Source organism: Pinus tabuliformis, chromosome 8 (assembly GCF_031772625.1).
Source record: "Pinus tabuliformis cultivar Carrire ecotype Pingquan chromosome 8, CPIR1, whole genome shotgun sequence".
In the NCBI taxonomy this organism is placed as follows: Eukaryota; Viridiplantae; Streptophyta; class Pinopsida; order Pinales; family Pinaceae; genus Pinus; species Pinus tabuliformis.
Window position 1 is genome coordinate 309,787,442 of NC_142294.1, and position 11,496 is coordinate 309,798,937.

The window sequence follows — 11,496 nt, forward strand, 5'->3', positions numbered from 1 at the left end:
CTTGTGATTCTCTTTATTGACGAGATGAGAGAGATGTCACTCTTGGCTTCTATCTAAGATATTCAAATGTTTCTTTGGGAATGGGTTTGGTGGAAATATTGTAACATGTTTCTTACTAGAAATCTGTTCCATCTTGAAACTTTGTTCAACTAGATGTTCTCTTAGGAAGTGGTACTTGATAGGCCCATATGCTTCATCTTTAACTTTATAATAGGATTCTTTAAAATTTTGATTGCACTTATGTTGTCATAGATGATTGAGATTGGTTGATCATATTCTACCTTGATATACTCCAACGTCTGCTTCATCCATAGAAATTTTGTGCAACATGTTTTTGTTGCAATATATTCATATTATCCCATGGATAGAGAGATTGAATTTTTCTTTTCATTCATCCTTGATACTAGGAAATTTCCTATAAAGAATAATCTCCCACCTATACTTTTATTTTCATCAATACTTCCTCCCCAATATGCATTTGTATATGTTGTTAGAGTGAAGTATTTACTTATTTAATACCATAAAACAATGTACATTGTTCCCTTTAGATATCTAAATATTTTTTTGTTTCTTGCACATGTGTCTCCTTTGGTGTAGATTGAAATATTGCAACAAATCCTACTAACATGATGTATGGACTTGCTTTGTCTCATATAGTAGGATACCAAGAATTTACCGATACAATGTTTGATTTGCTTCTAGGGATTGATCATATTTGCTCAATTTACATCCATTGATAATGAGTGTATTCATAGGTGCACAATATTCCATTATGAATGTCTTCAACATCTTCTTGATGTATTTTGTCTAAGAAATGAATATTCCTTTGTTTGGGAAACATGTAAACCTAGAAATAATAACAATTCTATAATCATGGACATCTCAAATTCCTTTTGCATTTGTTCTACAACATTTTGGCTTAGTCTATTAGCATTACTTTTAAAAATGATATCATCCACATAAACTACAATGATTAACATATTTTCATTTTTTGTTTTGATGTAAATATTGGTGTCTACAACTCCTCTTTTGGAACCTTGTTGTTGTACATTTTTCAAGTCTTGAATACCAATCTCTGGGAGATTTGTTTAGTCCAGATTCTCATTCCTTTAGTCTACATGCATGATCTTAATTTTCTAAGAATTGAAATCCTTTTGGCTATTGATTATATACTTTGTCTTCTAGATTTCCATTTAGAAATTATGATTTGAAATCCATTTGATAGAAAATAAAATTTTTGAAACAAGCAAATTTCAAAAACATTATGATTGCTTCTAACCTTGCACCTAAAGCAAATGTTTCTTTAAAGTTAATACCCTCAACTTGAGCATACCCTTTATAGATTAATCTTGCTTTATTTCTTACTTATTTTCCATATTCATTCTTCTTATTTTTGAAGACTCAAACAAAATCAATCACCTACTTTATTTTGGTTTGGACACAAATTCCCATGTCTCATTCTTCTAAATATTATTTCAAATTTTCTTCCATAGAATTAACCCAATTGTTATCTTCACTACCTTGTGTAAATTTATTGGGTTCTATTTTAGATAGCAAAGAAAAGTTTTCTTATTTTGGTGCACTTAACAATCCTCTTCTAGTCTAAACTCCTATATGTATATCACCAAAAATATAATTTTCTAGATGATACTTTTGGACAAATATAGATGGTGTCTTTGGATATTTGTGTTATATTTCTTATTGTTCTTTTTTTTTCTTCATATTCTTCTTCCTTTTCTCATTCTTTGTAGATTGTGTCCTCTAGGTATTCATTTGTTTGTGACCTTTCTTTTTGAAGTATTTCTCTACCCACTCTTACATCAATGCTTTCTAAAACCTTACACGTTATTTTAGGCCTTACTTCCAGATGCATAGCCAAGAAAGATACTTTAATCTATTCTAGAATCAAACATGCCTAAATTATCTTCATTTATCTTTATATAGCACTTGCTCCCAAATGCTTTGAAGTATTTGATTTTATTCGGTATACGTCTCCGTAATTCATAAGGTGTCTTATTATTGTTCACTCTAACTTTTTCTCTATTGAAAATGTAGATAGCTATGCTAATTGTTTCTCTCCAAAAAGTTCCTAGTAGTTTGGATCCGTTTACCATTCTTCTAGCCATTTACTACAAAGTTTTATTCTTATTTTCCACAAATCCATTTGTGGAGTCGTTCCTGCAAAAAAATGTCTCTTGATTCCATAATTCTCACATAATTCATAAAATTAATTAGAGGTAAACTCGCCTAATCTCTCTAATCTTAAGCACTTGATTTTTAAATTAGTGCCATTTCCAACTAGGGCTTTGAAAGCTTTAAACTTCTAAAATGCTTCATATTTTTCTTTAAGAAATGTAACACATGTCATTCTTGTGTAATAATCAATAAAGATAAAATAAATCTCACCTTTTAAATTTTGTGTTCTTTCTACTTATAGAGATTTGTGTGTAGAAGTTTCAATGACTTAGATGTTGAGTACTCCTTTTTTTTAAGCTAAATCTTGTCTACTTCTTGTGTTGGTATGGCTTGCAAATAATTCCTATATATTTTGAGATCCTTAAGATATAGCTTATTTTTTGTGCCTTGCTAAGTTTTATTATATTGTCAAAGTTTATATCACCCATCCTTCTATGCCATACTAGCTTTTTACTACTTTTCTCGTACAACATTTTTCTCCTTTGACTTCATCAAGGACATATACATTGCTTAGGGATCTATTTACATTTTTCACTAATATTATTGAACATGATTTCCTTATCTTGCATCCTTTAGAATGAAATGTGAGGTCGTAACCTTGAACATGCATTTGATTTACAATTAGAAGATCATGTTTTAACCCTTTAATGTACAAGACATGTCGTGTTTTGGTATTTCCATCATCAAGACTAACCATATATTTTCCAAGTATACTTGTCGAAGTATTATCCCCAAAGGTAATGCTTCATCCTTTTTCTTTCTTTTGGGTGATAAATTTGTTCTGATCCCCTTTCATAAGTTTTTTACATCCACTATCATTGGCTTCCTTTGGTTTGAGCATACACTGCAAGTCCACATTCTTCCTTGTTCTTTTCTCATTGCTTCATTTTCCACAACTTTGTGAATTTTTCTCTATGCCTGGTAAGAAAATCGTCTTCCTTGTTTTTTAAGGATATTTTATTATTCTACTTCTACAATCATGTTCTATGTTCCCATAGTTATTGCACCTATAACATTCAATATTGTAATCAAGTAGGGGAGAAAATGAATTGTAATTTCAATCAAAAAACCCATATGTGTTGCTCACATAAGCATTCTTTGGGGTCTTCTAAGACCCTTTATTTATATCTCTCACATGATCAGTTCTTGGATGAGCTTTACAGTCTATTGCTTTATGACCAAAATTAATGATAGAAAACCAATAGCTAAGGAAGATATTTTGGTACCAGGTTGTGAAATGATTTCTTGGTGGAAAATCTTTTATGAAATCATTCGTGTTGTTCTTTTGAGAATAATCAAGTTTTTGTTGATCCCCATTTCCTCTCCTATTGTTGATGAAGCCTTTAAAAATATAAGCATATATTTTTAGGATTTTCTTCATTTTCCTTTTCTGATGGCCTTGCAACCTTACTGCTTACATCTTCCTTGGAGGTATTTTTTTTTTTATCATAACCAAGCCCTATATTAATGAGTGATGAAATTTGAAAATTGATAATATTGTGTAAGGTTCAAAGGCTATTTCCAAACTTCAAGATTTTATTCAACTGATACGTTGTTTTCTCTGGTTCCTTTTTTAAGGAAACAATTTCAACTTCTAGTTTCTCACAAATTTTTTTTTTTCAACTAGTTTCTCACCTTTTCTTCTATCCTTTTCCCCTCTTCTAGTTGAGTATTTAAGATGATAATTGTTTTTTGGTTTCTTTAAGATCATGACCATTATTTTCAAATTTTTGCAATTTCTCCTTCTTATTTGAATCTTTCTCGAAAGTATGTCTATTTCTTCTAAGACACTAACAAGTTAAATGCTTCAAGATTCACTTCCCCATCAATGTCTTGATCTTCCTAATATTATTTTTCTTTCTAATTTACTTCATTTTCTTTGTTAGTATACTTTGTATCCATGGATCTGAACAAGAATTATTCTTTGTCAATATTAGAAACACATTGTTGGAGGGGCTAGTCAACTCAGTCGAGTTGACTCACCAAAGAATGTATTTTAAGTTGGTCAAATCCTTAGTCAATTCCACTGACCAAGTTAGTCTAGTCAAGTTGGTTGAGATAGTTAAACTATTGTATTTGTTTATTCAAGGATATAAATTGGATGTACTTGACTCTGTGTAATTTAGTTGGTTATTAAGGATATATTAATACAAGTGTGATTTTCTTGGCTATTTACTACTTTTGTGTCCCTTTTCTCTTCCATGTGATGCATATGATTCCTTGATCTTACTCGATGTTCCACCCTACTGGTGACTAATGTATAATTATTGCTAGATTACAACATTGCTTCCATTGTTGGTAATGTTTGACCCAAGATTATATAATATTCATGCATAAATATTAACACAGGAAGAGATACAAGAGTGGTGGAGAGAGAAATATTAACAACTACCTAAAAAATTATGCAAGAAATTAATTGTATATTGTTGAAGCTAGATTGTATTTTTTCACAGAAGCACACAACAACTCCATCGAATCAGTCCCTACCGAAATAAAGAAATATATCAAATACTCACCTAATGCGACAAACAAAACCTGATGGTCAGTTAACTTTAAAGTTAACTAATGGAGCAATAAAAACTTGAACGAGTGGGTGGATAAGATGTTAGATTAATTATAACCAAGAAATATACTAACACACATTTGTTGAAAAAATTAAAGGAAGGTTCTTTGATGATTTTCATGATAATTTATTTTGCACCATACCTACTTTACTACATAAATTTGTCCTCAACAAGGGATTTGATCATATAATTGAATATAGACCACCCTTGCAAATGGTAATAAATTATGACATAAGTAAATGGAAGGGTGACAGGGAAAAATTCCTCGACGCTTGGTCTAAAATTACAAAAGAAGTGTGGGAATAATTCCTAAGAAAATGAAAATGTTCATCAGAATAACCCATGCTTACTAGGAGCAAGTTAGGTTAGCAACGGGAGGGGTGGATGTTCATGAGAAATAAATAGGAAATATAAAAAAGAGAAGTAAATTAGTATTTAAAATGAGAGGGAAAAAATTGGTTTCAAGAACATGAGAATACATGCTTGAGGAGGAAACCCAATAGAGGACCCAAGCCTGCATGCAACAGTACAAACAATCAAATGATATTCAAAAAATAGAGAAGGAGAAAAGATATTAAAAAAAAAAAGTGATAAGAAAAAGTGATGAAAAATTTACTTGGAGATTAAGAAATAAAGAATTTTGAGAGCAAGAGATCGTTGATGCACGAGACTACCCAAAGCTAAGAGGTGTAGCACTGACCACACCAATGAGAACTAATAGTCCACAATTAAGCCCTATTAGGCATGTAGACAATATGAAAGTTGTTGACTCTAGGCCAATGGTTATGTGATCGCATATTACAAGTATATCAAGTCCCATTATTAGATAATTCCTCTAGAAAAGAATCCATATTAGTTAAGAGCCATCTATAGTTTGGTATAGACAAGATGAGTACAAGAATTTGAGATATTGTCTCGAAATTGACATATTCGCAATCAACCAAACTTGGATTGACAATGAAGAAAATTAAGACATAGTTATCCATATAATAAATCCCATGAACATTACCCCTTGCCGCAATTAATATATGTTGAAGAAGAACAAAATAGAAGTCAAATCGACGAACCAATGCAACTTAGTATGAACTGGTTTATCGAATATATAGATAAAGGGTGCTAAATTGATGATAGTTTAATAAATTTTACAAGCATTTAAGTTGACGATAAACAAATTCCATTGTGCAGATTTCAATTACGAGGCATCGAGGTTGGCATATTAGATGAAATAGTTCAACTGACATTATTATTGGGAAAACAACCCATCCTATCAAGCCAACACCCAAATCCAAAGAAAATAACAAACAATTCACCACATCAAATAGATATGGTATTAAACCATATCCCCCTCTATGAGGGAGACAAGAACTCTAAAAAACATTGGTTCATCTATGAGAACTTCTGGACATCTAATGATATTACAGATGAAGACAAACATATCACAAAATGTGAAACATCTCTTTGGAAGAGAGCTTTAACATAGTTTATTAATTTTATAGAGAACTAAATTAGAAGTAAGAATGATATCAATAGCAACTTCTTCTCCTTCTTCAAAGCTAAAGATATTAAATATATTGCAACTCAAAAGTTAAAAGAAATCAAACATAGACCAAATGAAAAAGTAAGAGAATATGATAAAATATTTAAGGTCTTTTTATGTCAAAACCAATATAATATTGATGAAGCTTTGTTGGTTCAATGATATGTTATTAAGCTACTACAAAAGATCTAAGATCCATTAAGAATGAATCAAGTTACATCATGCGATAAAGCATTAAAAACGGTCCAACTTGTTGAAACAAATGACGATTGACACTCTAACTACTCAGTGACTAATAAAAGATTAGAATAAAACATTGAACAATTGCCAAAATAATTGCTAAGATTATCTTTGAAAACAAATTGCTTATGGGGAACCAATTGCAAAACTAATGGGAACACAAAAGGTAATTAAAATTTTGTAGATTGTTTTGATCAGGACATCCAATGCATTCAGTCAGACATATATTGTGACATATGTCAGTCATGTTGGGCCACACTACTAGAGAGTGCTAGTGTAATATAAGAAATTCAAAGCCTAAATGGTGCACCATATGTGAAAAAAACACTCATTCTACACAGGGGTGTTAATTGAATAGGAAGAACAAGTCAAATTGTCACATTGTATATCATACATACGCATCTGATCAATTTAACGACACAAAAACATAAGGAGGAAGAGGAAACGATAGAGGATGATTTAGTGGAAGACGAGGTGGATACAATGGATGAGGTCAAGTTTGAGGTCAAGGTCAGGGAATAATTTATTGCTTCACATGTCAACAAGAGGTCCATGTTATGCCCAGTTCCCCCCTAAAAGATAAAGTTGACCTAAGAATATGCAATATGCACAAAGTAGGTGATCATTCTTTAGAAGATTGTCCTAGAATATTAGAAAAAATAATGAATAACAAATTTGTAACCTCCTCCAATCTATCCCAAAGAAAGAGGTTTTGAACTCTAAAACCTCCATTCCATCACTAGATCATGAGCAAGTCAAGAAAACAATCTAAGAAATCAAATTTTTTTTTTACATTCTAAAAGCATTGCCCAATATCCAAATATGCATCAACATAGTGATACAATGGAAAAGGTAGTTGGATTTTTAAAAATGAGACTAGACAACAGAAGCCGATAAAATATAATATACTAGAGGAATTTATGGAATTATTAAAAGAAGAAAAATTGGTCAAACATTTGATTGAACTCCTCCATATATTGAAATAATATAATGAGAAGAAAAATCAATGTAAGAACTTGGACTAATTATCTTAGGGTAAACATTTTGATGATTATGACCTCAAGTAGTGTTAAAAAACAAAAATAATAGGCAAGATATGAAAGACAAAACTTTGAATTTCATTTACTATTCACAATGATATACATTTGTACATTTTCCATGACCATTGGATTCATCTTCAAAGGTCTCTTGGACTCCAATGACTCTTCATATTCAACAATAGCAACCCTTAGCAGATTAGGTGTCAAGCGCCACCCCCCCCCCAAATACGAAGGGGTATATATGATTCTAAGAAGAGAGCCATAATAAAAATATACAACAATGCATAACACCAATAGGTTGAATTTTCTCTCTGATATGATGGCATAAGGTTGGAGAACTCGAGGTCTCAACTGAAAGTGGTTTAAGGATGATCACTAACAATGGAATGCTTAGTGGGGTTCCTAAAACTCTTCCAAATCTAGAAAGAAACTAAAGTCTTCTACTAGAGGAAGTGCTCCCTATTATTTTTAAAAGGGAGATCATTGGGGTCTCAACCCGGAACACTTAGTGCAGTTCCCATAACTCTTCAATTCTGGCAATAAGTTAAAGCCTTCTCCTAGAGGAAGTGTCCCTAATTCTTTGAAGAGGGAGACCATCAACCTGGAAAAGGGAGGTCTCAACCTGTTGTTATAGTATCATTTAACACTCCTATAGACACGATTCTCTTGTATGGACTTGGGCAACCTTTTCCCATCGAGACTTATCCTTTATTAAAGAAAATATTTTAAATTCCATGTGCGTCTCTGCCCATTCAAAAACACGTACATACGCGGGTTCTATAATTTCATACCCATGTATATATTTTTAAATATGAAAAAATAAAACATTATGTTATCCTTCGGGTGGGGTTCATGGGTTTTACCAAGATCCCACCTATAAGATCCCGTAGCACAACTAAATTAACTAATTTCAGGTGGTATATATACACATCTTGGGTAGGTATAAAACACATAAGAGAAGGGCTATCAACATTATACCCATTTTTCTCCCAGATCAAGTCTGATTTTCCTGTGCCTCCTGCGCTCTCAGTGCCTATGGAAACCCTTGTTTATTTTGCAGAGATGTTCATGATCCTTACAGAATCTCCTTGCATTTGTTAGAGAGGTTGTCTTCATGGCTCGGGCTAGATGTATCTAGAGGAAGGCTTCGTCGGTGCTTTGGCTTAGATCAGGTTGTACCTTTCCTATACCTATTGTTGACTATCAATAAAGAAGCTCATGTCTTGTTCCTGATATGTTATTGTCTCATGGATATAAATTTCCATGTTTATAAATGATGATATAACATATATTTTATGTATGCACAATCAATTATATATCATGCATATGATTCTCTGAAATGATTTGTAGGCCTGCTTGATTATGGAGGAAGTAGAGGGTTTGGACCCTACGGGAACATCATCAAACATAGGACCTCCGGGTTAGTTTCCAATTCCACATTTAATAATTCACATGTTTTGCATGCTTGCTTGACTTCTTCTTGTTTATTTTCTTGTTCTTCTCTATTGAAGTTGTCAACCCTTACAATAGGGAACCTTTCTCACCAACGACTATGGAAAAAAGGGAGAACCTCGACCTGAAAAGGGAGGTCTCAATTTGAGGTGGTTTAAGGAAGGCCACCAAACAAATATATGCTCATGTGCTTCTCTTTCTGTGGCTACAGCTTTGAATTTGGTTATGGTTGTCTCTAGTTGTAGGCTCAAGAAGCAGGTTCAGGTTGTGGCTCAAGCTCTCACTTGATGTAACTTTGAAGTTTGTAGATGATCATCAATTCTGCCCCCCGCCATCAGATACAAAGTGAGAAGACAAGGAAAACTCAACTGCAAGACCGGTCAATATTCATCAACATTCCTTTTGGTATGAGCAAGATATTTTCTTAGTTATTGAAGCCCATTTCCAAGAAGTGACCCATCTAAGATGGATCTTCTTTCTTGCAGGATGGTTGATCCTAAAGCATATGCTTGAATGATGAGTGTGATGAAAATAATGCTCACATGGATGAAGATCAAAACAATGATCTTTAACATGGCCAACTTGATTAAAGTGTCAACATTTGACAATTTGTGACTGTGAGTGTGAAGGAGAAGGATCTACACTATGTGAATATGAATCGTCTTGAAGAAATACAACACTTTGAACATTAATGTGCTTTGATTAATTTGGAATATTAAATGAAACCTCCTTGTCATATCCAAGACTATTTTTTTTTCCTACTTCTTACAATCTCTTCCCAAGTTCTAATAGTGGGATTGGGAAGTGCATACTGAACTTTTGCATTTGCATGAAAATCTACTCTTGAAATGGGCACTGAATCAACCTCAACTTCTCTGAATTGACTTGATGGTTTTTTATGGGTTTTTGTTTCAACCTCAAATAGAGGATTTCTCTGAACAAACACAAGTTTAGAATGATGACTACACTGTTGTAGCTCCTCTTGTTGTAGCTGAGATTCAAGCTACAAAAAATCATATTTTTCTTGTGCATTTTGTAGACATGTTTGAATGTCAGCAAGAGTGGTTTTATTTTTTGAATGTGTTTTCAACAGTAGATAGGATTATAGTGCTTAATAACTCTAATAATCCATGAATTTTTGCCATTATTCAAAGAACCTGATTCAACAAATAACAAAAAAGTACTTGTAAAGGTATATAGCTAGCAATGCAATATTCTTCAAAATTGAATGAGCCCAATGATAAGAGGGAAATCAAATCAAGAGAAGGATAATCCCATTATTTTATAAGATTCCTTTTGAATTCAAAGAGAAGAAAATAATGTTACCAACAACATAAATTCTACTCTCAAGTTGGACCAGAAAATGATGAAAAACAGAATTGTCCTTCGAGATCACAACAAAATATTAAAGGTTATGCAACTTTTACAATCATTGGGTGAATAAGAAGTCAACTTAAATCAAGTTCTTGAAATATTCATAAATATTCATGACAGAGAAGTATTTGGTGACAATTTCTTTTTGCTAGATTGTAATTTTACTCAAAAAAATGGAAAGAACTAGAATCATATATTAAATACAAAAATCATAATCTTCACAAATTCCAAGATCTTTTTTTGTTGGCCTTTTTGTTGAGTATACTATACTGGAAATCAACTATTCATCCCCCTTCTATAGTTTTTATAATAATACTTGTGAAATTTCAATAGCAAAAGCATCAAAACCCCAATTCAGTTATGAAAACAAGGTTGCATAAGTGATGGCTCTCCAGGTTGCACCCAAATTTGTTTCTTACAAACTATTTTTGTTGCCAATGTTTCTCTACGCACCAATAGCGCACTAGTTTTATCCAAGCATCTATTGTTTTTCTATTTTCTCTTGCGATAACTTTAATAATTAAGAGGGTGGTCGACCTGACAATCCAAAAAACTGAGCTAGCTATAAAAAATTATTCCATTATCCAATAGGCTTTTGAAATAAGGCCTTGAAGTGCCCACTTTTAGGTTGAGGTAGACCTTTAGAAATCCTCACACTAGGAGGGAGTTAGCAAGGTGTTAATATAGCTCCTTCTATTCCACTTAGCCAATGGATTAGGTCAAAATTGTTAGGAGAATACACGGGAACCAGAATTGAGGCTGCCACCACATAGCTTGATCAAGAGTACCACACATATTTAATGGTTGATGAGAATATTTGGACCATTAGTCAACTAGAAAGCTACCTTCTCACAATATATAGTGGCTTAATTCACTCATACCTTGAACCAACATGCATATGAATGGAACACCCCTTCAAATTTAATGAAATTTTCGAGATAGCCAGATTTGGAACTATGGACGAATATGTGTTTGCATACCATGAATTAAGGGTTCTGTTGTACAATATTACAATGAAGGAGGAGCTAGGAACCATTCAGGTAGAGGACAAGGTTGCGTTATCATTGTGGTTTAATACCAAACTTACAGCGGG